At 50.2% G+C, this 24651-nt stretch overlaps 1 protein-coding gene and 1 long non-coding RNA gene across 2 annotated transcripts in view; both read left to right on the top strand.

The window, feature by feature from the left end:
• Positions 1-24651, top strand: part of LOC125945808 (uncharacterized) — a 71373-nt gene that overhangs the window by 15503 nt on the left and 31219 nt on the right. The gene's annotated exons all lie outside the window — the stretch shown is intronic.
• On the top strand, positions 16353-17516 carry LOC119452647 (uncharacterized). The gene is made up of 2 exons (XR_005192083.2): positions 16353-16400; positions 17392-17516. It is a non-coding gene; the product is annotated as an uncharacterized LOC119452647 (long non-coding RNA).

Below are 24651 nucleotides of genomic sequence, written 5' to 3'. Positions count from 1 at the left end.
GTGGGCTTTTCGCGCTCGCGAAGCGCGCGGGAAGCGAGGGTCGTCTGCTACGCGCTGTAGTTTTTTGCGTTGGTTTTCCACGCAAAGCACTTAAACTCTATTTAACTTCAACAGTGTGGCACTGCATGGAGCTTACGCATCTTTGAGCGTTTCTTTGTGCTTGGGCAGCAAGATAATGCAAAAACTAACGTATCAAACTCATCAGCGCGGCCTAGCTGCGGTTCTAGAGTTCAGGAACGGTATTACGGTAACTGTGCGTGCGTAGAAACACGCTAAATGAGCTCGTGCGAGGAAAGAACGTAAAAAAGAAACGTTCGCATAGGTACGCGGGCAATAGCATCATGCTTGCAAGAATACGAGTAACGAAAAAAGTAAATTACTCGCGCAGTCAAGTGAAGTACTTACGTGCGTGCAGTGACCGCACTCGCGCAGTCAAGTGAAGTACTTACGTGCGTGCAGTGACCGCTTCGCTCACCACTACGCGCATTTCGCTCACGGTCAGTAGTGGTTTAGAGCCATATGCATATGTATTTATTCATTATTTCTTTAGCCTCGACAATACTTTATTATGAGCAGAGCGCCATGAGAAGGTGTAAGGGAAACAAGAGAAGGAGCGGAGACGGCCCTAACGCCGCAATTGTTGGCCTATTTCGCTTCATAGATAGCGTACACGAACAATTCTTGCTGTACGCTAACTCTTCAATACAAACTTCGCGCACGATGTACCTTAAGGTTCACCGTGAGCGAAGCTGGTTTCAAATTCAGACATTCGAAAGAAAAGCCATTCCAGCCAATAGGTTAATAAACATAAAAAAAGGTGAACAAATATATATTTTTCTACATTGAAATCAATAGATAGCTACTACTGGCCTAGTTATTCACTCATTTCTTATGCAAACGTTATTGCAGCAATATCCTTGTTTTATTAATCCGTGAATCCTCTCTGAAATTACCAACATAGCTTCTCATGATATATAATAGTTATTGCTTAACGTGTGATTTTTACATAAACTAACAAGCATTCATGGCGCGTGATGATGTTTGTGCTTGCATTATATTGAGTGGAAAATCGTCTTGAATATTGTAATCTTTGATGCACTACAAATATCGCTATTGATTCTACATATCCCTAAAATAGTTACCTTCAATCAGTAAAACATGAGAAGTTTATGTTCTGGTGAATAGTTGCCTCTTTCATTACGTAACTACAAGTATGTAAATATTTATCAGTAAGTATATTTGCTGTGTACGAACCAGCGAGCATGCGCAATAAATATTCCTAAAGTTACTTTCATGTTAAAATTCGCTCATAGTGTTTGCGCTCTTGCAACACAGGAAGGCGAAAGACGAGTTGCACATCCGTAAAGCGTCATGTTTGTTTTCTGACATTCGCTCGTAATTATGAAATGAGGTGTACGTACACAATGTTGCACTGTTAGCGTTTCATTTATTTTGGTTTGTCTTGTTTTTTGCTGCGTAAATTCCTCACGTACCCTTTACCTACACGCCGTGGTAGCTTAGTGGTTTTGGTAGGTTGGACTGCTAAACTCAAGGACGCGGGTTCGATTCGCGGCCACGGCGGCTTACATTTTGATGGAGGTGAAATGCATAAAACACCCGTGTACATAAATATATGTGCACGTTAAAGAACCCCAGGCGGTCGAAATTACCGGAGCCCTCCAATACGGCGTTTCTCATAGCCATATTTTGATTTATGGATGTAAAACCCCAGAAATTATCATTACTATTATTACCCTTTACCTGTGCTCTCAGTTCTACATGATATATGAGCAAGTTCGACACGCTGGGATCAAGATTGGCATTCAACACGTTCTTATCGTCACACCCACACCATCAGAGGGATTTCTGGCCGAAAAAGCGGGTTTGCACCACACGTGATATTGTTGTCGTTAATCGCGACGTGAATGCAAGTATGTCAAGTTACTAATGCCATGACCCATCAGTCATCTTAGTCACGCATCTGTGCCTTTCCACGCTATACTTTGGAATATATACCAAGTGAACGAGACGCGAGAGTTACGTGGTTTGTATTTATTTTTGGTACCGCGGCCCCACCGACGGACACATTCCGCTTCCCAAGAGCCTGTTAAGGATTTCGCCTTAATAAAGAAACAGCAGAGCGCCGAAGGCAGTCTTATAAAACAAACCGAATGCACGAAATAAAAGAAAGGGAACGATAGGGTGTAAAAGCGTTAGCATGAGCTAACCATATTTTCCACGTTCTCCTGGTTGTCATCGCGATTTCCAGCTTATTTTCTTCTGCAGCACGTTCACGTTGCTCATTCACGCGTAACTAAATGAAGTAAGCGCGTGGAATGCGTTACTCAAACAGCCGCGTAAGCGCGGACCAAGCGAGCTAGAAGGAAATATACAAAATACTCGTATTCACAGCCAGCAAACGCGTTCTCTGGGCGGTGAGTCACTGCGGTATTACGTTGCGGTGACGTGGTACTTAATATATCCCAAATTATTGCGATGTTGGCTAATAGCAACCAAAATATCAGGCTCGTAGCAGACGCCCGCCGCCTTGGCGCGGCTTCCGCAGCGGAGAAAGCCCACGGGTCCGGTACAGCAGCGCCGCGGCGCGGGAGTTCACACAAAAAGGTCCTCGCTCCTCCCATGTATTCGCGCGGCGCTTTGGACACTCTCCCATATTCTAGGTCACTCTAACAACGGTAGCAGACAACGCCTCGGTCCGATTGAGGAGGCCTGGGCGCGCCTCGGGCGCTGGGTGGTTTTCCTTCGCTAGCCAAAGGGGCACCGCGATCGGATTTCCCCTCGTGCGCAGGGGCACGGGGTTCCCGCTCTCGTTGGCCGTGCGGGGCAGAACAGCGCGCCCGGGCGTACGAGTACGGGTCGAGAGCGCGGTCAGAAAGGTCGCGCGCTTCTCGGTACTCTCTCGTGGCCTCGTATTTCGGGGGATTACGGGGTGTCGAGTCACCACCAGCCCACGCACAACGAGGTTCGAGAGAGGCGGACGGCGGTGGCGGCGGGCAGTAGGCTCTCGCTGCCAGTATGTCGCCCTGAATCCGCTTCGCATCGGAGGCCAACTCGTTTAGGTCACGATAACGGGCACTCCGCAGGTAAGCGGCGAAGGTTGGGTGGGCTTGACGAATGGCCCGCTCTACCTTCTCGGCGTCAGATGCCAAAGGGTCGGCAAGAAGATAAAGCTCCTGCATAGCTCTGACATACTCGAGCAGAGATTCGTCGGGGTGTTGGGTCCGAAGCTCTAGCTCGCGACGCATGCGGCGCTCATAGTCAGGAGGGAGGAATTCGCTGCGGAAAAGCGTCCTAAACTCCTCCATCGAACGAGCTTGGTGGCCGACAAGTCGGTACCACCGCGCCGCGTGGGCTGTTAGCGAGACGGGCGATACAGTGCCTAGCATCGCGCTGTCGTCCAGCCGCATTGCCTGTTGATAGCGGTGCAGTGCCTCGAGGTACTCCGTAGCACTCATGCGGTCCGAATAACCGCCGTACTCAGGGAGAGGTACCCGTAGGCTGCTCGGCACGCCTGGCTGAGGGGACTGGAGGTCTCCCTTTAGAGCACTAGGCTGCGAGCGCGCCGCTTCCATCAGGACTTGGAGAAGCTGAGCTGCTGCGGTGTGCAGCGGCGTTTGCTCCGTGCCAGGCGCAGCGGTCTGAGAAGGGCCAACCTGCGCCGGTTCTCCAACATGCACGCTCGACCCTAAGGGGCCAGTAAACGGCATGGAGGAGAGCTGGGTTGCCGCTCCGACAGGTGCATGCGGCTTCACGCGACCGGCGAACTGATCGACGGCGGAGCGGGGTGGTTCACGCGCGTCGAAAATGTCGCTCGGCTGTGCATGAGGCAAGCGGTAGTCGGAAAGCGCGGCGACTTTGTCGGCTGAGCGGGGTGGCTCGCGCTCGACATTGTTTCCCAGCTGCGCTCGGGACAAGGAGAGGCCAGCGAGCGGTTTTGTACCAACATCTAAGCGGGGTGGCTCCGATGCGGCACTTTGGGCACTAAACTGCGCTCGGGACAATGCGAGGCCAGCGAGCGAGGTTGTGCCAGCACCTAAGCAGTGAGGCTCCGGTGCGACACCAGCCTGTGCTCGGGGTAGGGAAAGGCCCGCGAACGCACCGGCAGAGCGGTGTGGTTCCGACGCAGTACATGACGCCGTGAACAACGCTCGGGACAGAGGGAGGCCGGCGAGCGTATTCGTGCCGGCATCTAAGCGGGGTGGCTCCGATGCGACACACGGGGTACTCTGCTGCGCTCGGGACAAATAGGGGCCAGCGAGCGGGAACAGCACGTCGGAGGGGCTAGTAGGCACCTGCTCCGCGCGCGTCTCAAACAGCTGAGGAAACCCGAAACTGGCATGGCTAGGACTATCGTACACATCCGAGCGGTCGTCACCAAAGGGTTGTCCAAAGAAGGGATCGCCCCCGGTGGCCGAAAGCAGAGGGTCGCCGAGGCGAACGTACCTCCTGCTGTCGGTGTCGTCCGCGTCGAAGGACATTAAGTCCGTAGCCAGGGGGTCTAGCAGGAACGAGGGCCGTGAAGGGGCCTGCTCTGATGCCATGCCGAAACCGCGTTGGGCGCCAGTTATGTGGAGATGGGTTTGCGCAAGGCTTACCCTACGAGCGACGGTCAGGAAAGGGCACGACGCTCCTCCACTCCGCAACGCACAAAGGCGCTACGGCAGGGTTCGTCGACTCTCCGACACGGCGCAGAGAAGGCTCCGGAGTCAGATCGCCAACAAACACGGGTTTATTCACCCAAGGTACAGCTCAGTGCTACAGTCACGGCGCTTACGGGCCAAGGCTCGCCGCAAGACCGATCGAGTACGCGCGCCCGCTGCGCTAGGGCTAACCGGGTATCGGTCCGCCAAGCGCGATAACGAGGAGTCGCGAGAACAAAGGTCTCATGTAACCACCTCGTTGCGAGCCTGTGAGCCTCTCCCATAGAATAAAGCCTCTCCCGCGGCGAGGAAGCGCTCAGCGGACGAGAGCTCGGGTGGAGAGGGTGCCCGGGGGGCCGCCGCGCGGGAGGCCAATCAGGGCGCGTCCCGGTGACGTGTTCTCGCGGGGCAAGCCCAATTCCGGGGGGGGGGGGGGAGAAGCACGGTTTGCGCGGGAAAGTAAGTCCGGCGCGCTAGCCGTGTCCGCCATGTTGCCGTTACGGCGGCGGTTCCCGGGGATCGAGCTAAGCACCACGCGCGAGCTGGGGGACGAGGCGCGGGAAGGCACCTCGATCCCCACACTCGTTAGTTTTCTGCATTTTGGTGCCGAAAACCTCCGTGCGGACTCGTTCCCGTCATCGCGCGTCTCCAAGGGTCGCTTCGCGATGCGGGCAGGGGGGACTGACTGGATAACGCATCGTTCATTATCGGCGTGGAGACCAGGCCTCTAACAAGAGCTAATTGGATGGATCGCGTCAAGACCAAGTGATCGGCTCGACGAGCACAGATACGAAGATTCTGCAGTAAGCTCGGTTGCTACTCAATTATAGATCTGGTTATGTAGGGTACGTTGCTTGAAAAATGCGTTGTTAGAAGAAGCTGGAAATCTTCTTGGTCACTTTCATCAACTATGGTGTTAGGAAGGTCATTCCAAAGACGAATGGCTCTTGGAAGAGCGGAGTAGCTAAATGAATTAGTCTTTCCGTAGATGCGCATGAAATTGAACCGATTGTACAACCGTTGTGACCTGTAATGAGGAGTTTCAAGAGGCAATACTGATGGCGCTCTGTTATGGACATATTTATAGGATAGCAGGCTAGAACCTTGAGCCTAGAGAACCTAGAGCCTTGCATGATCATGACGATCATGCAAGGGCTGTAGTGAAAGGTCGAGTTTAATTTGTGTTATGCTTTTGTTATAGTCATAACCACCTGAAATAAAGCGCGCTGCCCTATTCTGAATAGATTAGAGTTTTTCGATCAAATATTTCTTGGGCCGGGAGACCAGACGGATGCAGTGTATACAAGCTGAGGTCGGATAAATGTTAGGCGCCTTCCTCCTCCGGCGCTCGCTTCCTTCGCGGTTTCAAACGTACCTTCGCCGATATCACTGGCAAGCCACTTACGCTTGTGCGTAAAAAAAATCACCGACGATTACCATGCCCTAATGCGAAATTTGAGCGTTGCTCTCCACGTCTTTTCATACCGCGATATTGTCACGATTGGTGCTAGACACCGGTAACTGCAGAAGGCGAGCGTGCGGCAAGACAAAGATTTATTGAGGCATCGCACCGATCACGTGGTTCTGCCCGCCGGTATCTTTACCGGGAAGGGAAACGCTTGCGGCGAACGCTATGTGCAAAGGCGAGCTTTCTGGCCTCTTTCCCCCGTGGGGCCGGTGCCGCGAAATATGAGCGCAGCTGTTTAGTTGTTTTGAATTCGCGTTATACTGGAGGCAAACAATTTGAATCTGAACGGCAGGGTGCTCTCGGCGGCGGCGCTGAGCTCGTGCAGCTTGTTTAGCAGCAGCAGTAGACGAAGCACGTCCGCCGGTGGCGTCGCTCATTGAAAGAACACGGGTGCGCGTGGCTCGATCGCGAGGAGTGTGGCGCATGTGTAAGTAGGTCTAGAGCGCTGCACGGGATCGGGCCTACCCGAAAACCTGGGCCCGACCCGGCCCATGGGTGGGCCGGGTAAAGTAGCCTTCATGGCGGGCTCGGGCCTGAAGCTCCGGGCTTCGGGTCGGGCCTGGCCTGTTCTTGCATGATGCATGCGTACATGCGCACGTTCGCGCGAGCGTTTCCATGCTTACACTTTCCGTCGCGGACAAAAAAAAAAAAAAAAAAAAAAAAACACAATTCTTTCATCGTCCACGAAGACCCGCCGCTTCAACTTTACTTCACTTTCACTATGATTCATTTCAGGAATTGAAAATGCATGCATCCCTATATACGTTCACCAAGCTGCATGCATAGCATATTGAATGCTATGTTGCGCTGGTTTCTCGATAATATAACCAAGGAATGAGTTCAATTAGCAATGTGACGAAACCTTAGTGCTCATTTTATACTATCAGAACGAAGTAAGTGCGCGGGAGCTAAAACTTCCTTCAGACGCGGCCATATTACTCAGGTCACAAATACAGGAGCCCAAACAAAGCGCTCGCATTGGTACACCTCTTGGTATACTGAACTTTCCGCTGCGCCGTCCATGCACTTTCTTCCATTCGCCTTGCCTCCACACGGCGTCGTTTCACCATCTCCCTCTGCCTGGCTCTGGAAAGGTGGTTGCCGTCGTGTTATTTTTTTTTATGCGTTGCAGGTTTTCCTTACAGAAATTAAGTTAACCACCCTGAGTTACACTGAGTGCGACAGATAAGTGGACAAAGAAAGCGCTTGTCTATAGCGCCGTTGGCACGTAATAACAGCTCAGTTTTAGCTGCTATGACTGTTTAGAGCGCTGTTTCCACAAGACAGCCTGGCATTCCGTAGAAGCTCGCCGAAATATTCGCTACTGTACTAACCGGCGCTGAGGGCGACTAAGGCTGACCGCGTCCGTGTGAGGTAGCAACGCGTCACTCCGGCTTGCATAGGCCAATCCCAGCATAAGCTGGCCCTAAGATGGCTCAAGCCCAGTCAGAGAACTTCTAAAGACGCATTTTCGATGTGAGCATGACAGGCACACCATACAAATGGAAGTTTCAAAAAATTGCTTTGCTGATTTTTTTTATTTCATAGATAGCATGTATATATATTTTGAATTCCTTTTTAAAAATATTTAACTTGATATTTTGCGAATCGTAACAGCAATCACCACAGTACATGATAATGTTATATGTATGCAGTGGACATTGAATACGTGCTTGAACGAGTGCATTGCTTGTGGGAAACTGAAGCTTGTGTCAAATCACTCCCAAAAGAGAAACGTTTGGAAGAGGTTCCTTTGGGTTGTTAACTACAACACGTTATCTCCAGCAGGACGTGTGCAATGCAAAGAGTGCATGGCATTTCTAAGTGAGACCGGAACGTCTCACCTGCACAGGCACAAGTGTAAATTACCGGGAAGACCTGCTGTGCTAACTTGCTTCTTTTCTGAAAAGAAAACCACGGTTCCTGCAAGCCTATAAGATAGCTTGGCGACAGCGTGCGTCAGATGGTGCGCTAAATATGAGGCCTCTGGATGTCGTGCGAGACGATAGATGTTTTAAGCTTGCCGATGAGCTTGTCGCTGCCGATGCGCGGTACGGAACCCTATTCGCCAAAGAATCACTTGAGCACTCTCCGACGGTGTCTCGCAAGGCAGCTGAAGTGGCCGGTGATTTACGAGAAACGCTGAGGCCAGTGATCAAGGCAGCGATGGAAGAAGGCCATTGTTCCATGAATGTCGACATGTGGACTGACGATTGTAAGAAAACAGCGTGCATCACAGCCACTGCTCACAACGTGAACGACGACTGGGAACTAAAGAGTTTGCTATTATTTACGAGGGATTTTACCCCCGAGCAAACGTGATCAGTGCCATTTGACCGTACAGGAGCATCAGCTGCGCCGCACACGTCCTCAACACCATCCTTCGCCACATCTTTGAATGGTTTCTTGAATGAGCATCTACCACACGTGCGTGGGCAGTTGCAAAATGTGAAGAGCGTCGCCACCTCCCTGAAGCAGAGCGGGCTGGCCATCTCACGTTGTAAATCAAGGAATACCAGGTGGAAATCAAAATTCACCGTGCTGAATTCTGTGTACAAGCAGTACGGGAAGGTAGAAGTCCCCCTGGATTCCAGAGAAAGCTCATTAATTGAAGAAGTTAGCAAAAATACTATGAAGGCGATAATTGACTTTTTGGCACCGTTTAAAGAACGAACTGACATGCTCCAGGAAGAGAGGCAATCTGCCTTGCCACTCGTTGGCGCTGTCAAAAAAGCTGAAGAAACATTTCACGGGCATGCCAGCTGACGCATCGACAATTGCAGCAAGGGAAACTGGAGGTGAGTGAACTCCACAAGACAACCTGATAATAAAGTGGGGACAGGTAGGTTTTACAAATCATTTTGCCTAATACAAGATCTGCTCCAAAACGCCCTTGACTATTCCCACCACTGTATTCGCAGAAAAAGTACAGTATCCCGCAGCTGAATAAACGCTCCTCGTACCTGCATGTGCGGTCATCTTTTTACACCACGACGTTTTGTAAAATAAATGACTGAAGCTTAAAGTACTTGTTAGCGACGCATGCGCCAACAAAAACTCGGTTGTTGCTATTTCGAACACCTTGCTCTCGACGGCCTCCGTTCGGGCCTCCGTCGGGCCTGATGTGCGGTCGGGCCGGGCCGGGTCGGGTAGGTGAAATTTTATTTCGGGCTCGGGCCGGGCCCGGGTATCACTTTGAGTCACCGGGCCGGGCTCGGGCGGGTAAACGTTTACAACCGCCGGGCCCGGGCTGGGCCAGTGCTCTAAGTAGGTCGCCGCCGTGGAGCCTGTCTCTTGTAGCACTCCCCTTCTCTCCTCACCTTTTCGCAATACTCCTCCTCCGTTTTCGTCCTCGCGCTCTCTTCGCTATCGCCTTTCGTCATCCCCCGCTGTGCTCCGCTTTCTCTTTCGTCCTTCGCTGCGCTCGTTCGCTCGGTTACCAGGAACGCCGAGGCACGCCGACGCTTAACGCAATGGGCGCCTTAAGAGGTGCGCTCTAAAATTAACGCAGGAACTCCTCTGCGATTTGTTTAAGTATGCGTAGCATTGTGCCGCTTGCTCATTGTGCCACGCAGCCCGGTGTCATTATTGTTACGATACTTAATCTGACCAGGATAAACGACAGCGCTGCAGAGACGCGATGACCCAAGCAAACTACTGCACGTGGTGGCGCCAGGTGCACTGATGACGTTCCGATCATGATAAGTCGTTATCGCTCTTTAGCGCCTTATCCATCCGCGTCTGTTAAATATTATGCTCCGAAAAAGAAGTTAGAAGCGAGCGTGGACACGAGCGCGCGCCCGCATTTTTTAAGTTTTTTTTTCGCAAGCGTCGAATAAACAAGACGTTCTCTACTTCGGCTCCGCTTTTTGATTTTTCAACAGTATGGTGCCGTGACCAGGATCAGATCTACAGTTTTAGACCCCTGACGATGAAGCGAAGAAGACGACCCTGAAGAGGACGACCGACCGACGCGATCAACGCGACGACGCTGCGACAGAATCGAATAACGATCCACGTCATCACGAGGCCTCCAGGCTTGTCAAGCACAGCATCAAAAGAGACACCGTCGTCACGCGAATTACTTAAATGAAGATGGAAACACAGAGAACATGTGTTAACCAATATCTGGAACCGGTGGCGACGAGAGTACCTCCAAGAACTTCGTTCAGCTCACATTAATGAAACTATACACTCAGAATCCGTGAAGCTTGGATACATAGTACCGATAAAAGAATTAACCTCACCAAGACAATTGTGGAAGAGGGGCAAGTGGCAGAATTATTTCCGGGCAGCGACAGCAAAGTGCGCTCATGCAAAGTGCGCACTTCTAGTGGCAACACGTTGCGGAGAGCGATACAGATGCTGTACCACCTAGAATCTGCTGGACAAGCTCCGTCTTGAAAAGAAGCAAGCACACGGAAATTGTTCGGCAGGGAGCTGTTAAATATTATGCTCCGAAAAAGAAGAGAAGAAGACGAAGTTAGAAGCCAGCGTGTACACGAGCGCGCGCCCGCATTTAAAATTTTTTTTTATTTCGCAAGCATCGAATAAACAAGACGTTCTCTACTTCGGTTCCGCTTCCTGGTTTTTCAACAGCGTCGAACCATTATGAACCGTGATCAACCGTACTGCGGCGGCGGCTGCGGTGGGCGCGGCCGCGCGGGCCCAATCTTGAAAGCGATCTGCGATGGGGACAGAGTCCGGCTGATAGCTCCGTGTGCGCTGTGTTCTCGACGCTTAGTTAGCGATGAAGCGAGACTCACAGGCCCTATAGTGAAGGCGATCTACGATGGGAACGTCACTTAGTTCGAGTTGAAGCGAGAGGTAGCACGAAGGTCAATTCGCTCGCTATTTCTGCCGGGATGACAAAAAACAAAAACAAAACAAAAACAACTGCTGCAGCTTATAAACGGAGAGTGGATCTATTGCCATGAAGTAAAAAGAAATACACTTTTCGTTTTCTCTCTGATTTGTAAAATGCACGAAGGACGTTGCGGTGGAACACCGCAACAGTGAGCTGCGTCTCGGGCGGACCCTTTCTTGAAAGCGATCGTCTTACGTGACGGGCGGACGAACGAGTTGCCTTGTTGGGTAGGCATGGAAATTCTTACGCATTTAAAAGACGAAATGCACACCGTATTGGGCTGTTCTGCGCGCGTTTCAAGCGTTTGGCCGGTCAACTCTACCAACACATCGCAATAACGTCCGCAGTTGTTCGCTGTTGGGACTTCGGTGAATCCTACGTCCCATGAATGCCCGCGGGACATCTTTCATAGAGCGTGGGATGTCAGGTTTTTTTTTTTCGGACGTCCGCGGGATGTTGATTGTTGTCTGGCATGATAACCTCCCGTTTTTTTTTTGTAATGCGTAAGCATTTCTATGGTTACCCAACGAGAAAACTGTCCATGCGTCCTGTGCGTAAGACGATCGCTTTCAAGGTGGAGCCAGCAGCAATTTTTACGCCAGCTGTAGAAGACGACGACGAACGCGCGAGCAGTGGCACGAGATCGAGGGGTAGTATGGGAACGCTGGCGTGATCAGCGGCATCGGAGACAGTTGTGGAAGACGACGACGAACTCGCGAGCAGTGGCACGAGTGCGTCTCTGTGACCAGGTGACTTGCGCAATCAAGCCCGCACTAGGCACATCTTTAGTAAGCCGGAGCTGCCGTGGCTTCGAATCAGAACATCATCAGCGTACCTGGCGCCGCCACCTGCAGTAGTTTGCTTGCCTCATCAGTTGCGCCACCTTCCGCAGCAGTTCGTGCTGCCGCAGCGCATTTACCGTAATGGCGCCAAGACGACCGCAGCCGCTGAGCGGTGCTAGAGTTACCAGCAGTATTGAGTGTGAGCACTCAACACCACTTCGTTACTACGAAATGCTTACGCATCATTCAGATAACTCCCAAAGTGCGGCCAGTCACGCGGAAATTTTGCGTGTATTCGCGGGCTTCTTCCAGGCTCAGAAAAACACTTTTATGTAGCACGTATTGAACAACTCAAATCTGTATCGGGAGTTTTTCATGTTGCCCTACAATTTTCTCATTGGCACTTTTAATATAATTATAATATTTGAGAAGTCTATTAATTAATTAAGAATGATTATGTAATTAGGCGGAATGCAAAAAATAATCTGAGTATCTCCAAGCGAGGGCAAACACTATTACCTTGGTTCTGTCCTGCTACACCGCATCCGCATATTTTAAAATCTTGGTGCATGATAGTTGGGAGACTAGGTATATCGCTGCTAGAAATGTAGCTCGCAGCGCGTGTATGTCTCATCCAATACTTTATCTGCACGGTGCAAGTTCAGTTCCCACTGCTTTCTTCGTTCTTCGTCTCGCGGTACATTGAATAAGGATGCCTTCGGCGAGTCTTTCACGCGGCTGTACCCCGTACGGCATCCGGGCGGGAAACAATTGTTGCGGCGACGGTCACGCATTTTCACTTACCCGACAGACGTCTGTAGAGTGGGCGACGCGCAGAGACAGGTACTACACGGAAATTAAACCGGCAGCAAGCACCGAAGTCACAGCCAGCCGACCGCACCTGCACCATAGAACAAAGACCCACCCGCGCGCAAGACAGCGAAACCGGCGGGCGGGCTGGTGACTTTAGGAGGAAGCTGAAGCAGCGCCGCGCATCGGCCGGCGACAGCGGCCGCGTCAGTGGAGAGCGTGGGAAGGATAGGCCAGTGAGCCGCGTAGAAAAGCTTCTAGAACACAGTATACACATAGAGAAAGAAATTCAACACTGGTCACAGGAAATACGTTACGCTAGTATTGATGCCGTCCGTTAGCTGCCGCGACCATCGGAGACAAAGAATGTGAAATTAGGTTAACAGACATTGCTTTATTTTTGTTTACTTTTTTCCAGTAAATGTAAAGAAAAGTTTTGCGTATAAATGAACTTTGCGACTTATTTTTGTTGCGTTACCTAGCGACAGGCCCATGACGCGCCAGATGCATGTGTGATGTGGCAGTCAGGCTACCGAAGCGAGTGAGGCCGCGTGCGCGTGTGAGCGCTCGCCTGTTCAGCGACCCGTCTGTGTTTTCTTTTTGTAGCGGGAGCTACACTGGCCGAGGTTGAACAGTTTCGCGGGGCTCCTGGAGAGCCGTGCTGCGCATGCGTGAGGAGCAGTGACGTCACACGGCGCACAGCTGGCGCACCGGGCGTTTGCCTGGCGTTTGCGCTGGGCGTTTGATCGTTTGCGCTGGGCGTTTGCCAGTGTGGTATAGCCTTGGAGAAGGAGAGCTAAATTGCTGCTCAGCGGCGCAGAAGAGCGGAGAAGCTGAACTCATCGGATCCCGAAGTAGTTGCCTGTCAATTAGCGGTTGAGCGTAGGAAGTACGAACAGAAGAAGGCGAAACGTGCTGCGGAGAAACCGGAGCAAAGGGAGGAACGTCTAGCAAACCGGCGTCGCCAGGAGGTTGAGCGACGAGCCCGACCATCTCAGCAGCAGCAGCAACAAGACGCCGTCGATGACGTGAAGGCTCGCCGATTGATTGACTATACGGTGAAAGTTAGCGAAAGCGCCAGTGCCACTCGGACCTTCGAGACGGACTTCGTAAACAATCCGTTTGGATATGTGTGCGACGTGTGTGAAAGACCGTGGCACATGAAAGACTTGACGCCGGTAAGTAGTGCCATGCGTGAAACGTTGAGTTTAGCGGCGCCGCCTGAGTGGGGTGAAACCGTGGCGCGGGTTTGTACAACGTGCAAGAACTTTCTCGTTAAGCAGAAGATTCCACTCTTTAGCGTTGCCAATGGGTATCGTTACCCGCCCATGCCACCAGGTCTACCGGTTCTGAACGATGTGCCGACTTAGCTCACGCTACGTATATCCTGGCATAGCCGAGCTAAGTCGCTGCTAATTTTTTTATTGCGATAGCAATTATATGGACACTCTAGGCGAAATTCCGTCGTCGCCGTGAGGTTCCGTATAAAGTCCAGGGGCGATAAAATCTTTGCCGCGCGCCATACGCTGTATGTGCGAGTGACAGAATGTAACGGTGACCCGGCAATCGCGGCTCGCGCACACAAGGGCGGGAAGCGGATAGGAAGCGCAGCCTCCCAGTCGCGTACAACGCTCCGGAGGGAGGGTAGGGAGGTGGAGGAGCCGCGCCTTACTGCGGCCGCGCGCTCCCGCCGTGCCGGAAGGCTTCTGGGGGAGGGGGAGGGGCGTTCTGCGCCGCGAGCAGCCACCCGCGCAGCTGTATCTTGAAAGCCATATGCGGCGGGGCACAGTCCGCCCTCCCTGTGTTTTCGCGGCTAAGATTGCGTTGATGGGCGAGCGCCAGCACGAAGCTCAATTCGCTCGCTGCTGCGCTGACTCACTCCAGCGTTCTGACAGCCAGTTTCCACGGTCATCGAATGATATGCGTTCATGTTCGCTTGTGCGCACGTTACACCATGCTTGTTAATTAAAATCTTAACTAAAATTTTCCAGCAATCATTGCACGATGGTATTCTTCCATCCGAGTGGAAGGTCGGGAAGGTAATTCCAATCCATAAATCAGGCAATAAACATTCCCCTCTAAATTACAGACCAATTTCGCTCACAAGTATACCTTGCAAAATACTAGAGCATATCTTGGCTTCTCACCTAGCTACGTTCTTGGAATCACATTCATTTTTCGCACCATCGCAGCATGGATTTCGCAAATCATACTCGTGTGAAACTCAATTAACACTTTTTGTACACAAACTAAACACAATTCTTGACAATAGGTCCTTGGCTGACTGCATTTTTCTTGACTTTTCGAAAGCCTTTGACAAAGTGTGTCACAAACTGCTCATTTATAAATTACGACTGCTTAACCTCGACCCCTGCATTTTAATCTGGATTGAAAGTTTTCTTGCGAACCGTTTTCAGTTTGTTTCAGCTAACGGCGCGAATTCTGAAGAATGCACAGTCCATTCTGGTGTACCGCAGGGCTCAGTCCTCGGCCCTCTTCTTTTCCTCATTTATATTAACGATTTACCATCTTGCATTTCCTCATCCGTTCATTTGTTTGCCGATGACTGCGTAATTTTCCGTGAAATAACAGGTCCAAATGACGCCGCTCTTCTTCAAGCTGACATTAACGCCGTCTTTGAGTGGTGTAACACCTGGCTTATGGAACTAAACACTAAAAAATGCAAATTCATGAGAGTGTCTAGAAAGATTACTAGTTTACCTATTTATCACCTAAATAATGTACTACTCGACAGCGTATCTTCATATAAGTACCTCGGAGTTCACATCAGTAGCAATCTAACATGGGATACTCACATCTCTCATGTTGTCTGCAACGCTAATCGCATGCTCGGATATCTTCGTCGTAACTTTGTAAAGTCGCCTTCGTCTCTCAAACTAATGCTATATAAAACACTCATTCGTCCTAAGTTAGAGTATGCCGCTTCGGTTTGGGATCCGCATCATAATAATTTGGTACATTCGCTAGAAATGGTGCAAAATAATTCGGTCCGTTTTATACTCTCCAATTACAATCGAATCTCGAGCATCACGGTAATGAAAGCTAACCTTAAACTACCTACGCTTGCTTCTCGGCGTGCGATGCTTCGCTTAAGCCTTTTTCACAAACTGTATCATCATCCTTACCTGCGCGATTTACTAATACTTCCTCCCCATTACGTTTCGCACCGTCTGGATCATGCTCATAAAGTTGGTATTCCGCTGTGTAAAACGGAATCATTCCTACAGTCATACATACCACGCACATCAAATGATTGGAATTGCCTTCCCAAATTGTTAGTGACAATCTCAGATCATGAAAAATTTGTGACTTCATTAACGAATGCATTGTAACATCTTGTTGTATCTTGCCTCTTTATAGCAATTATTGTATAATTAGAAACACTGGACTGCTTCTTTGTATTTATTGTATTTATAGTATTTTTTGTAACATGTATTCTGCCTCTTCATAACCATTATCGTATAACTAGAAACATTGTGCTGCTTCTTGTAGTTGAAATTTTGTTGTTCTTTATTTTATACCACTCCCCTCTGTAATGTCTGTTGACCCTGAGGGTATCATAAATAAATAAATTTAGTTAGTATGCCTATGTTTACAAGCTTATACGGCTGATAAAGCTACTATCCTTGCTTTGTATAGCTGTCCACTCATTTGCTATCGCAATCGATGCTTCGCCTTTTGGCCAAAACTGCGACTTCTTTACTGTTGCCTGGTTTCTTGGGCTCTCGGCGTATTCTTGCGTTCCTTCTGCACTTCGACACGGCACCAATGCACTAGTGGACTACGGCAAGGTGAGAAATGTTATTTGGCAGTCTGTGGCGCATTTCGCTTACAGCACCAATTGAGACTTGTGGCGCACTTAGCGAAAAACAGCTCGGCCGTCTTGGCGCAGTTCATTTGAGGTAATGAATCGTGCTGGGACATGTTACCGACATTTTCATTAAGTTACATTAATGTAACTTATTTCGGTACTTTTGAGGTATGCTGCCCGCACAGGGCACATGTGATGCAGTCAGCGAGAACCAGCTCGGCCGTGGTGCGCAATTTCGCGTGTACTGCTTCTTACTAGGACAAGTTTGGGGCGCTTTTTCTGACGCTCAACATTACTGAAAAGTAATTTCACTTCATTTTGGGGTACTTTTGAGACACGCTGGCTACACCGGGCGCTGTGATGCAGTCAGCGAGAACCAGCTTGGCAGTGGTGACAAGTTTGGCGTCTGAATCTTAGTGGGGCAAGTTTGTGATGCTTTTTATGGCCCCGCAACAACCTTCTTTCGGTACTCACGCGCTTGTCGAAAGCGCGACGAGCGATTGGCAACAGTGATAACACGGGAGTGTGTTGCTTGCGCCCGCAGAATGCGAAAAACGCTTTGTACGCGAACGCTTTGCACCCACGCATTTTTCTTGAGTGCGAGTAGAAGGCATTCTGCGACCATCTAGCATGGTCTCGCTGAGAGCCTATGTTGTGGCCATCGCGGTACGTAGCGTACCATCGCGTCGGCTGAGGCCAAGTTGTTTTGGAAACGCGCAGTCGCCCGTGTATTTGCGCTTTTAAAGTACAGTAAATAATTCCCGAGACTGGGGGAATGCTTAGAAATCAGATTTTTCTTCATGTTCAATAGTATTGTTTGGGATGAGTCGGGTATTTTCTACGCCATGTATGTAAAAGCGAATTGCTTTTGTTTGTAATGCTGCCCATTCACTGCTTTCGCACGTTTCAACTCTACACGCAGTATTTCTATAACGTCAAAATGACACATGCTTCTAATTTTCTTCTTTCAGCTGATGCCATCCGATGGAGCTTCGTACGGTAACTACTGCTGCTTACCTGGTGCCACAACGTTGGATGAATGCACAAAAAGTCCGGAACGAGCATTTGTATAGAGCAAAATAAACGTTTCCTCATTGGACATGGCGCCTTGAGTCTATGAAATTGCACGTGGCACAGTAACGATGGAGGCGTGTAAAATTTTTTGCAACTAGTTTTACTAAACTATCAAACGATTCCGCACCAAGACAGCGCGCGGTTGAGCAGTAGAAGCAAGAAAATGCCGCGCTGATCGGTGCAGCCGGCGTAACGCGAACCAGCTAGCGTTCAAAACGCGCGCGCCTAAAACCGGAACCGGAAGTGTGGTTCAGGTATTAATGCCGACGGCTTGGTGTGCTGCAGTCAGTTCGGCCGCTGGGCTACAGCTGGGCTTTATGGAAGTGTTCACTCTTGTTGAATTTCTTACTCTATGGGATAGAAGGGATGGCATTTCGGCTGGCGCAGCGCAACCGGCGTAGCGTGACTGGCCGCAAGCGACGCTCGCCCGCGTGCCGATAACGTCGGACTGTAAGCGAGGCATCTGATCTCGCTTCGAAAGGTAAAGAGCTTCCATATGAGTTCGCATAAATTTTTTCTTTCCTGATTACGTTTTTACCTCTTAGTTACTCATAGCCGGTTTCTTTTCCATTGCCGCAACCCAGGAGATTGTCTCAGCCTCTCTGACTTTGGGTTTAACGTTCTCTGTTACCATTTTGCTTGCTATACCTGTTGCATACTTGTTGGTAAGCTTCCTAGTTCTTTTCCTCCACTGTGAATCAATGTTTTTCCTGTACAAATATCTGAAAACTCTCGCAACCCATTTACTTTCTTTCATATTCCCGAGTCGTTCTTCGAAACCAATTTTACTCTAAACTTGCCGCACTTCATAACTTGTCAAGCCCATATCACCCTGTACAGCTTCATTTGTAGTCTTCCCGTGAGCGCCCGATGTGGGGCGTCCCACTGACTTTTGGTTTCCATCGAGTCCTGATTTGTACCTCAGACTTCAAGCAAAACAACCGTATTTCCAAATGCAAGTCCTGGAACGATCACACCTTTCTACATACCCCGAAGCACTTTGTACCTATTGTATCCCCATAGCAATCTGTGTTTCATTATGACCGCATTTCTCTTCCCCTTCGCTATTATTGTGCTTTTTTTCTTGTGCTTCCATATCTATCTATTTCCTTCATTTATCTATACATCAAGGCATTTGCATTCTTTTACCCGAGGTATTTAATGGCCCAATGTTCACACAAACTCGGGCACTCCACGTCATCTGGCGGAGGGCGCGGCGTTTAAGTGAGATGGCACTTGGCGGCGGCATGGCAGAGGATGACAGCGACACAAAAACTCACGTCCCACCCAGATTACGGTGGCTTACACTCGTTTTATTGCGATAGCAATTATATGGACACTTCAACCGGATTTCTGCCGTCGTCGTCGCCGTGAGGTTCCGTATAAAGTCCAAGGGCGATAAAATCGTCGCCGTGCCGTATGCGCGAGTGAAAGCGCGCGGGGGACGCGCGCTATCACGGAGAGTGAACGCACGGCGGAAAGCAAACCCGAGCATCGCGCGGAAGATCGCGGGGGTATGGGAGGGAGGGAGGGAGAGAGGTGGGGCGACGGTGTGCTGCTTCACCAAATGCTTATCTTGCAACCGGGCTCAAGGGGAACTGTCCACTCAATCTCCCAAGCGAAAGCAAGACAGCGGGAAGGCAGCGCGGGAGGGAGAGGGGGGCAGCTTCTCCTTTGCCAACAACTTCTCCTCTGCACAACTCCTCTGCACTTTGCCCGGCGGTGGCGGTCGCCCGCACCGTCTCTTATCTCCCCACGGCTCTGACCTTTGTATGCGCTGTGCATTCGCCGCTCAGATTCCGTTGAAGCGATAGACCGCGCGAACCTTCGCCCTCTGCGGCGGCTGCACTTGCTGCCAGCATTTTGACAGTCGTTGTCTGCGGTCATTCAGTGTGATCTGTCCTTGTGACAAAATGGAAAGGCAGAAAACGAGAATGCTAATCTTAGCTCTCACAGCCACTCTCACAGTGAACATATACGGTGAACACTTCGGGTTTAATGCAGAAACACAGCGCATCGACGCTGCACCGGCGCGACGCCGCTACCGTCGACACAAACATTGGTTATGCAGTTTATATTGCAGGCAAAATGCTGTCCGCTAGAGTAAAGTGACGCGTATATATTGTTCATTTTATTTTAAAAAGCATGCCTATGATGAAACGTTTAAAGGGATACGGACACAAAAGTTGACGGGTGGTTTTTTGCGTCGGAACAAAACTTGAACTGTTGAAAATCACGAATACAACAAGGTGCTTTGAAAAAAAGAACGAGAAACATCTTTTTTGCGATTTTCTGTTGCATCTTGCCTCCAAGCGGCCGCCGGCAGAAGCTTAAATTTCATGTTATGACCCCCACCGGCGCGCGCGCACGGCCAAGGTCGGCTACAGCCGTCGCAGTGTTTCCGGGGGTGTCGGTCCCTTGCAGCGTTTGTTTAACCCCTTTCGGCGATCTTCCCACGTGGTCCGTCCGAAACATTATCCCCGTCGGCGCTCCACGCATGTGGTGCGTCTTACATGTGCCTTCCCGCGGTCGTCGCTCGGTATTGACGCGTTCGTCGCGGCGGAAGGAAATGCCCAGACATTGCTGTTATACCAGCATCGTCGGTCGTGACACGCCGTCGCACAGGTTTCCCAGAGACGAGAAGGTGCGTAAACTTTGGATACATGCCTGTTAGTCATCACGCACAGCCTGGAGACCTCTAAAGATGAGTTCATTTGCGCGGACCACTTCGTCGACGATGATTATGTGACCAGCCCGGCTGTGCTGAGAAGCCCTGTCATGCCGCTCAAAAGGCAATGCTTAAAGCCTGACGCTGTGCCATCGGTCTTCTCACGAAAACGCAAGGCAGAAATGATCAGCGGCGCGTTGGAAAAGAGGCGGCGAAAAGATATCGGTACTGTTTTCGTTCACTTGCAGCCTTCTTGAGCAGTGTGAGGGCGAGGCTGGGGCGAGATGCCCGAGGCTGGGCACGAAGGCAGTAATGTCTTTAAAAATGTTGGCAAAGCATAGCAAAACAATACAAGGCTAGCGAGCGCGACTCACGAGATCAGACACACACACAGCTCTGCTTCTCCACAGAAAAACACTGGGCAGAACGACAGACAGGTGCTGCCATCTGTCGGCATAAACCACTATTCAGTCATCCACGCAGTGCTGAAAAAATTAAATTATGGGGTTTTACGTGCCAAAACAATGCCTCCTTTACTAGATGCCTGCCGCGTGGTCCGGTAAACCCGGTTCCGTGCTCTCTCCCTTTTCTCTTCTCCGCGAAAAGGCAACGAGCGCCGCTTGTGGCGCACGTCTGCAACTTAGTTAACGTGCTGCGGCCTCTGAGATTCCTGTAGCATCTGTTACCGTCTCGGAGTCGGCAGGCGCTATAGAAGAGCCGGCGGAAGTCGTCGACCACCGCTGCCGCCGCCGCCGGAAGTTGAAAAGGCAACGAGCGCCGCCTCACGGAATTTATGCTGAACTAAGGGAACCGCCGCCCCAATGGGAAAGCGAGCAACGCGACGGGCATCTAGTAAAGGAGGCATTGGCCAAAACCACGATCTGATTATGAGGCACGCCGTAGTGGGGGACTCCGGAAATTTGGACCACCTGGGGTTCTTCAACGTGCACCTAAATCTAAGTACACGGGTGTTTTCACATTTCGCCCCCATCGAAATGCGGCCGCCGTGGCACGCAGTGCTGAAGTACCCCGCAGCTGCCTCGCCTGCGTGCGCTCTTGAAAAATAAAAATGTCACAGTTTCGCCCTAAGGGCGAAGCAATGAATGCGATACCAACACAGCAATGTCATACGAAGTAAGGTGGGCGGCTTTGGTAGCAATATGAATTGTAGTAAACATGAGTTGATTAAGTAAACAGGTGTGCTGCGGCGTAAGTAGACCGACATGAAGAGAGACTCGATGACCACGAGAAGGCGCGTGTGAAACGGTGGTGTTGATGAGAAGCGCTTCCCGTGGGCAGCGCGTGCGAAGGGACACACCTGTAGCGCTGCACTGCCGACACGGGCAGCATTGCATGTGTAGCGTGCGTTGGAAAATGTGGCCCGACTATTACTAACTGATTGAACAAGCGTGGTGTGAGCGCGCACAAACAAGCATGAATAGATCACACTGAATGACTGCAGACAACGACTGTCAAAACGCTGGCAGCAAGCGCATACGCCGCAGCAACGGGCGAAGGTACGTGCGGTTTATCGCTTCAACGGAAACTGAGCGGCGAATGCACGGCGCATAAAGGTCAGAGCCGTGTGGAGATAAGCGACGGTGCGAGCGAGCGACGAGCGCGGTTGTTGGCAGTAAAGTCCCTTGATGTAGGAAAGTACCGCCACTCTTTGTACTTTGCCGCCGGCGCGCGACCTCCTCGCCCCTCGCGAGTCCCCTCCGCGACAGACGGCCTTGGGCGCGTTTTCCTGCACGATGATTGGTCTCCCTGCCGTTGCGCTTGGAAACGAGTGGAGCTTGCGTTTTGCTTGTGTTTTGCTTTTTCGTTCGCGCCATTTTGCGCCTCAGCTCGGCTGGCTCGGCGTATAGAGAACGTCGCGCGCTAACATTGCACGCTGTTTCGAGCACTGTCTGCCGGCGCTATGCCGTGCTGCTGCGCATATAACTGCAGCAAGAAGCGTGATGATGGCTATGCAGTTTTTACGATACCGCAAGGAAAGCGTGATGGCTTGCGCAAGAAGCAGTGGCTGCACAACATTGGCCGGAAGAACCTTGTCCCGACAAGGAACAGAGTTGTTTGCGAGGTAAAGCGCCTTTCTTATTGCTCGTATCAAAGCATCCCCTAATGCTGCATTTTTTCAATTCTTCGCGTTTCAATTCAATTCAAACGCGTTTCAATTCGCGTTTTTGCTGCGGCAATTTGTACGTTGCATAAAAATGGGGTTCTCCTCAGAATGCTGAATATTCTGCTGGGACTCCATCACCTCGCACGTCGTCAACTCTTATTCAATCGGAAATGCAGCACTATAGATTCTGCTTTCCACTGAACAGACATACCCGAAGATACAGCCTCTCGATCGCACTTTTCGTGATTGTTAGGATCCGTTGCCTGTTTTACTGAAAATCGAAATAGCAGCTTGTAGAGGAGCTATTTACAGCTTACTTCGATGTGTGTGTCAGACACAAATACAATGAATGCAGGGCCCCCCAAAAATGGTGGCAAGTATACCCGTGGTATTGCAGGTGATGAGCGCCAGCTAGTCCACATTTTAAGGCGAGACCCTTAGTTGGATATGTTTCAAGGTGAGCGTTTGAGGTACAGAAAGTAACGTGACCTAATGAAGGCCAGAAGCGAGTCAAATCATGTCCAGCCGTGTATAATAAATTATTAATGATTAGCAAAGTAAATTCACGACTGATTAACGATTGTATTAAGGTGTTTAAAGTTGATTAAGGGGGATTAAGGTTAAATAAGGAGGGCTAGGGTCGATTAAAGAGGATTAAGCTGGATTAGGGTGGTTTAGGGTGGATCAAGATATTATAAGGAGGATTAGGGTGGATTAACGTCGATTACCGTGCATGAAGGAAGATTAAGATGGATTAAGGTCGATTAAAGTGTATTAAGGAGGATTAGGGTGGTTTAAGGTTGAATAATATGGATTAAGGACGATTAGGGTGCATTGAGGTGGATTAAGTTCTATCAAGGTGTATTAAGGAGGGTTAGAGTGGGTTAAGGTCGAATAAGGTGCGTGAAGGTGGATTAGTGTGGATTGAGGTGAATTACAGTAGATTTTACAAGACTCGCATTCGAGTCTCTTAGGCGATAGCTAAGGACCTGGTGATCTTTTTCAGTTCTTGAATTTGCTTTGAACTGGGCTGCCATGCATGCGTGAGTGGGTGACGATTATTATGTGGTTGTCTCACGGATACAGGCAATGTGCAGGTCAACTTTCGGCCGCACTGATACTGCTTTATCATGTATTAAACGGTGTAGGTTTGTGCCATGGCGTAATGTTATACTGTTGTTTTCTTGGGCATGTCTTTTTCTCAGCTGCCATCCGTACTGCATGGCATATTTGTACACTAGCATTGTTTCTCATTCTGAATATTATATGATACTCTTCTACGTTATCTGTATCTTGTCAAATAACGTTTTTTGCGCATGCACGAAAATACAGCATCTTACTGACCATTCTTTTTGTTTTTTGTGTGATAAATGTTTTTCTGATGTCTAATCAAAATCACAATTTTAACTATCCTACTACATAATTTAACGGTATATTGGTGTGAACTATCAAAATACCTTTTCCAGAGGCGTATATTTTGCCTAAAAATATAGAATGCCTTCTCCCATAGGTATACCGAGTATTCTTTAAGCTTCATTGACACCGACGCCTAAAGAATAATCTGTAAATACCTTTCCTCAGCTTCTGTTATTGTGGGTGATGAGTGGCTGCCGGCACCGCTTCATCGCACTGAAATTGTGCAACCGTCCTATTCAATGCAGAAACCACAGCGCAAAAGCTACTTTGACATTGAGACGAACACATGGACGGACGATGCTCTCGCCAGTAATTCATTATAAGAAGGCACACTGAATATAATACCTGCGGTGCACATGCGTGCACATACAAGAAGAAACTGCCAAACATAGAGCGATCTGCCACAAGCAACACTAGATCAGATGCAAAAAGTAAAGCAGCGTATCATGTGGCAGAAAAAATAACTGGAGTATAGAACTCGCCTGAAAGCTCCTTTTACATCAGTGTGTGTCATTCATACAGCTTTAAGATGAAACCAACCTCATCATAAACGTTGCCTTCAGCATTCTCCATGCTGTTATCACCATTTTTCAAAATATTCTACGCCACTGGGGCGCGCAACTGGCCCAAAATAATGCGCCTCCATCGAATTCTGCAGCCCGTCCGTGGGAGCCAGGCGCAATAGCGTGCCGTGCGCAGCGCGCGCAGCCGGCGGGCGAGGAGAATTGAGGAGGAAAGCGCGCGCGCGGAGGAGAGTGTCGCTACTTTCAAGATCAAGGGGCTTTAGTTGGCAGAGTAGAAGTGCGCCCCCCCCCCCCCCCCCCCCCGCTCCCTCCGGCGCTGGCTTCCTGCTTGCTTGCTTGCGCGTGGGAGATTGAGTGCGTTCGCTCTCCGTGATAGCGCGCGTCCCCGCACGCTGCCGTTTGGGCGTACGGCGCGCGGCGAAGA

The sequence above is a fragment of the Dermacentor silvarum genome, chromosome 5 (genome assembly GCF_013339745.2).
Source record: "Dermacentor silvarum isolate Dsil-2018 chromosome 5, BIME_Dsil_1.4, whole genome shotgun sequence".
Classification (NCBI taxonomy): Eukaryota; Metazoa; Arthropoda; class Arachnida; order Ixodida; family Ixodidae; genus Dermacentor; species Dermacentor silvarum.
This window is presented reverse-complemented; position numbering and strand designations above follow the sequence as displayed.